This window comes from Tamandua tetradactyla, chromosome 1, assembly GCF_023851605.1.
Source record: "Tamandua tetradactyla isolate mTamTet1 chromosome 1, mTamTet1.pri, whole genome shotgun sequence".
Classification (NCBI taxonomy): domain Eukaryota; kingdom Metazoa; phylum Chordata; class Mammalia; order Pilosa; family Myrmecophagidae; genus Tamandua; species Tamandua tetradactyla.
This window is the reverse complement of record NC_135327.1, coordinates 160342525-160348945: the sequence shown is the minus strand read 5'-3', so window position 1 is coordinate 160348945 and position 6421 is coordinate 160342525. Positions and strand designations below refer to the sequence as shown.

Here is a 6421-nt window from a genome sequence, read left to right as displayed (position 1 = left end):
TCCACAGTCCACCTAGGATATTTTGGAAATACTTCTATATTTACTGGCCAAATTACTCTGGTATATATCAGGGCATCACACTAACCTAGACAATCCAACAAGATACCACGCCCTATTCAAGATCCCATGTACTTATGGTATCCAACTAAACTGACTATACAAGTTAAATTTGGTAATGAACTACCCATATATAAATTTTGTTTCAAATAAACATCTTTCCCTTTGGTCTCATGCAGAAGTTGAAGTGTTCTTTTTCTTTTTTTTTTTCAAAAACAACAAGTTTAATACCAATGCTTTAAAATATTATGTATTAAACAAAGCCAACTCTCATGCTGCAAGTTGGTCGATGTTCTCTTTATTTCTTTTTGCCAGATGATCTTCAATTATTTCTGCAAACAGATTCCTCTTCAACAGATTATATGCAAGAAGCAAAAGCTGGACAGCAACTTTATGCAAATAATGTGAACCATAGCCAAAGAGGTCCATTTCTAACTCCAGTCCCATACCATAATCACCTTCATCATTAGCAAACTGTACAAAAGCCATTATTTCCTGAAAGTGAGAAAAAGCTTTCAATTTCTCCCCATCTACTGAAGGCTCAACAATTGTTTTGCAAATTCTCTTCAGGTCAGCATCTGTCTGAGAGAGCTCTCTGTACCCAACGTCATTTTTGTCTACTGGGACAACCAAGCCTGCACCATGAAAGGTCTTTGTCACCACTTTCTTATGTCTCTGTTTCATCTTCACAATTCATTGTTCCAGTGAGTACCCCAGCTCTCAGGCTGCTTCTGTGAGTCTTTCATCTGTGTTTTTCAAGAGACTAGTTTTATTTTCATCTGTTCCTTCTTCAAGTTTTTTCATCAAAAATAATTTGACTGCAGCAAACGCGTTATCTCCACTTTGCAAATTGTGCAATTTTTCTTAACTTCCTTTGCACCAACAAAAACAGGAGGTTCATCAGGAGAAACTCTGAAATTACCCACATGGTACTGAGTTTTATTATTTCCGATAATAATGGTCTGGAACTCAGAAAAATCATAGTAAAACCTCCAGTGAAGGTTAAAATTCAGGTCTGAAGAATTTTTCCTCATTTTATGTTTTCCCGCAAGGATATCATAAGGACCCACTAATTGAAGTTCAAGGCTTGTGGAAAGTGAATCAGCTAGTTTTTCATGACCAAGTTGGTCACAGAACTTCCAGAAGTGATAGAAATCTTCAGGCAGAGACAATTTATAATGATTTTCTACTTCTTTTTGAAGGTCAGCAGAGTCATCAGCTTCACAGGACTTACTTTTCTTCACATCAACTGTTTAGTCACACTACTGCCCCGCCCCATGGGGCCTGCCCCTCCCACTGCTGTGGCCTGAAGTTTTAAAATATGGACTATATCACCCTTTACACTGTATTCCGATCTACCTTAGTCCTATCCAGATCAGCTTCGTTCATGTCTCTAGTTGAAGTTAGATCACTTTTTCAACTTTTTAAACAGTTCCTGTATGGGGTAGTGCTGACTTTTGTAGCTTCAGAGCTCTAACGCTGAGTCTCAGGTGTCAAATAAATATCCAAAGTTTTTGGGAACAACCAGGTTATATTTAAGCAGCTCAGTATCTCAGAATTTAAAAACAACAGTTTCAACTACTGAATATATGTGACTGCTATAAGAGCTTACAATCTAGGACCCTTTACAACAGGGCCCAACTTGATAACCCATGCTCTCAACTTCAATTCACTGAGTTTTTATATTATAGTTAGTTCATATGAGTGAAGCATGATAATATTTGTCTTTTTGTGTCTGACATTTCATTCAACATGCAGTCCTTAAGGTTCATTCACCTAGTTGCATACCTCATAACCTCATTCCTCCTGTGGTTGCCCAGTAGTCCATTCTGTGTATACACCACAGTTCCCTCTTCTTTCCCTCAGTTGTTGTACGCTTAGGCTACCTCCATCCATTATGAGTCACAAACACTGTCACCATAAAAACCAGCGTGCAAATGTCCATTCGTGTCCCCACACTCATTCCTCCAGATATATATATATATATATATATATACTGAGCAATGGGGTTGCAGGATTATATGGCAACTCTACCCCTAGCCTCACGTGGAACCACCACACTGCTCTCTCTGCACCTCTCAGTTTCCCTACGGGCAGTGAATACGTACATCTCTTTCCTCATACTTTCTCTAGAATTTGTTTCTTTCTGTTCATTTATGAACAGTTTATTCACACATTATATAATCCGACCTAAGTAAATAGATATGCCTTCACCATCGTAATTTAAATAATGACATTTCCTTTTATTTCACAAAGAATCCATACCCCTCCCCCATGCTCCCCACTTGTTAACATTTAGTTTTGGCACCATGCCTTTATTACATTCAGTGGAATCATATCACAAGGTTACTGTTGGCTATAGACCCTAGCTTGTATTGATTGTACTTTTTCCCAGTATATTATCCATTTTCAACACTATGCAATGTTGACATTCATTTGTTTTCCCTCATGCAAAAATGTTCTTTATATTTGTACATTTAAACACCATCATTGTCCACTCTAGGCATTCCCAAGTTAAACACTCTCAGTCTTTATCCTCTATCTTTCATTCTGTTTTCGTATGTGTCCCCAGCCTTTCTCTCTCAATCATACTAACATTCAGCTACATTCACTGTACTTATATAGTTGTGCTACAATCGGGTAGTAATATGCTATTAATTCCTGAATTTTTACAATCAGTCCCATTGCATAATCTGTATTCCCTGAACACCAAATGCCCCATCACTACCTTGTTTCTATCTCCTGATAACCTGTATTCTTAACTTCAAATCTCAATATTCGCTCATTAATATTAGTTCATGCTAGTGATACCATATCATTTTTGCCCTTTTGTTTCTGGATACTGTACTTAGCATAGTGTCCTTAAGGTTCATCCACATTGTTACATGCTTCATGACTTTATTATGTCTTACAGCTGTGTAATATTCCATTGTATGTATATACCACAGCTTGTTTAGCCACTCGTCCATTGATGGACGTTTGGGCTGTTTCCTTCTCTTGGCAATCACAATTAATGCTGCTACAAATATTGGTGTGCAAATGTCTGTTTGTTTCATTGCCTTCAGTTCCTCTGAATTATAATGAGATTGTAGATTATATGGCAATTCTATACTTAGCTTCCTGAGGAACCACCAAACTGCCTTCCAGGGTAGTTGTACCATCTTACATTCCCACCAAGAGTAGATAAATGTGCTTCTTTCTCCATATCCAGTCCCACAACTGTTTTCTGTTTTTTTGACAATGACCATTCTAATGGATGTCAAATAATATTGCATTGTGATTTTGATTTGCATTCCTCTACTAGCCAGTGAAGTTGAGCATCTTTTCATGTGCCTTTTAGCCATTTGTATTTCCTCTTCTGAGGAGTATCTGTTCATGTCTTTTGCCCATTTTTCAATTGGGTTGTTTATCTTTTTGTTGTTGAGTTGAAGAATCTCCTTATATAATCTGAATACTGAATCTTTATCTGATATCCAGTTTCCAAATATTGTCTTCTATTGCATAGGCTGTCTTTTTCCTTTCCTGTCAAAGTTCTTTGATGCAAAAAAAAGTACTTAATTTTGAGAAGATCCCATTTATCTATTTCTTTTTTCCATATTTGTGCTTTGGATGTAAGGTCTAGGATTCCACTTTCTATTACAAGATTTATAAGATATTTCCTTGCATTTCCTTCTAAAAATTTTATGGTCTTAGCCCTAATGTCAATGTCTTCGATTCATTTTGAGTTAAATTTTTTGTGGGGTGTGAGATATGGGTCCTCTTTCATTCTTTTGCATATGGATATTCAGTTCTCCAAACACCATTTATTGAAGAGGGTGCTCTGTCACAGGTGGGTTGGCTTCACCGCCTTATCAAATATCTATTGTCTATAGATGAGAGATTACATTTCTGAACATTAAGTTCAATTCCATTGGTCAGTGTATCCATCTTTGTGCCAGTAACATGCTGTTTTAAACACTGTAGTTTGGTAATATGTTTTAAAGTCAGGACATGTGAGACATTCCACTTCATTTTTCTTTCTCAAGATATTTTTAGCTATTTGGGGCACTCTGCTCTTCCAAATAAATTTGGTTATTGGTTTTTCTATTTCTCCAAAGTAAGTTTTGAGATTTTAATTGATATTGCATTGAATCTATAAATCAATTTGGGCCGAACTGATGTCTTAACTGTATTTATTCTGTCCATCCATGAACATGGTTTTCCCTTCTATTTATTTAGGTCTTTCATGATTTCTGTTAGCAATTTCTTGTAGTTTTCTGTATATTGGTCTTCTGTACCTTTAAATTTATTCCTAAATATTTGATTCCTTTGGTTGTTCCCATAAATGGAATTTTTTTCTTGATTTCATTCTCAGATTGCTCATCACTATTGTATAGAAACACTACAGATTTGGGGGTATTGATGTACCCTACCATTTTGCTGTACTCATTTATTAGCTCTAGTAAATTCGCTATAGATATTTCAAGATTTTTGACAAATAGTATCATGTTATCTGCAAACAGTGAGAGTTTTATCTCTTCCTTTCCAATTTAGATATCTTTTCCTTTTTCTCGTATGATAGTTCTGGCTAGAACTTCCTGAACAATGTTGAATAATAACAGTGACAGCCAGCATCCTTATTGTGTTCCTGATCTTAGAGGGAAAGCTTTCAGTCTTTCCCCATTGAGGATGATGTTAGCTTTGGACTTTTCATATATTCCTTTTATTATGTTGAGGAAATTCCCTTCTATTCCTATTCTTTGAAGTATTTTCATCAAGAAAGGATGTTGAATTTTTTCAAATGTCTTTTCTCCATCAATCAAGATGATCATGTGGTTTTCCACTTTGATTTGTTGATATGATGTATTACATTAATTGATCTTATGTTGAACCAGCCTTGAAATACCTGGGATAGATCCTACCATGGAATATAATTGTTTTAATGTGCTACTGGACCCAATTTTCAAGTATTTTGTTGAAGATTTTTGCATCCATATTCATTAAAGAGATTGGTCTGTAATTTTCTTTTCTTAAAGTATCTTTGTCTGGCTTTGGTATTAAGGCTATAATGGCCTTGTAGAATGAGTTAAGTAGCTTTCTTTGCTCTTCAAATTTTTTGAAGAGTTGGAGTAGGACTGGTAGTAATTTTTTTTGAATACTTGGTAGAATTCACATGTGAAGCCATCTGGCCCTAGACTTTTCTTTTTTGGGAACTTCTTCAGGACTGATTCAATCTCTTTACTTGTGATTGGCCCATTGAGGTCATCTATTTCTTCTTAAGTCAATTTTGGTTTTACATACCTTTGTAGGAAGTTGTCTATTTCATCTGTGTTGTCTAGTTTTTTAGCATATAGTTCCTCATAGTATCCTCTCATTACTTCCTTTATTTCTATAAAGTTAGTGGTTATGTCTCCTCTTCCATTTCTGATTTTGTTTATTTGCATCCTCTCTCTTATTTTTTTTGTCCACCTCACTAAGGGTCCATTGATTTTATTGATTTTTTTCAAAGAAACAATTTCTGGTTTTGTTGATTTTCTTGATTGTTTTCATATTTTCTATTTCATGTATTTTTGTCTAATGTTTATTTCTTTCCTTTTGTTTGCTTTGGGGTTAGTTGACTGTTCTGTAAGTAAACAGTACATTCCCTGATTTTTACTCTTCCTTCTTTTTTAATATAAGTATTTAAGGCAATATATTTCCTTCTCAACATTGCCTTGAGGCATCTCATTAATTTTAATGTGCTGTTTTTTCATTTTGCCTTGAGATATTTACTGATTTTTCTTGTAATTCTTCTTTGACCCATTTACTGTTTAAGACTGTGTTGTGTAGCCTCCATATTCGTGAATTTTATGGCCCTCTGCCTCATTGATTTCCAACTTTATTCCATTATGATTCGAGAAAATATTTTGTGTGATTTCAATCTTTTTAAATTTTTTGAGATCTGCTTTGTGACCCAACATGTGGACTATCCTTGAGAATGATCCATGAGCACTTGGGAAAAATATGTATTCTGCTGTTGTAGGGTTTAGTGTTTCCTAAATGTATGTTAAGTCTAGTTCATTTATTGTATTATTCAAAATTTCTGTTTCCTTGTTGATTCTCCATCTAGATGTTCTATCCATTGGTGAGAGTGGTGAATTGAAGTCTCCAACTATTAGGCTAGAGATGTCTACTTCTTCTTTCAATGTTGTCAGTGTTTGCCTCATGAATTTTGGAGCATTCTAGCTAGGTGCAAACTATGCATAATTGTTAAGTTATCTTAGTGAATTGTTCCTTTTATTAATACATAGTGTCCTTCTTTATCTTTTTTCATTGTTTTACCTTTACTGATAGTCTTCATTTCTACACTCTTCTCCAGATCTCTTTCTCCTGCCTTTCCTTATCT

At 35.2% G+C, this 6421-nt stretch overlaps 1 pseudogene; it reads right to left on the bottom strand.

Moving 5' to 3' along the window:
- Positions 1 to 327: 327 nt before the first annotated feature.
- Positions 328 to 1446, bottom strand: LOC143679391 (histone PARylation factor 1 pseudogene; annotated as a pseudogene).
- Positions 1447 to 6421: the final 4975 nt, after the last annotated feature.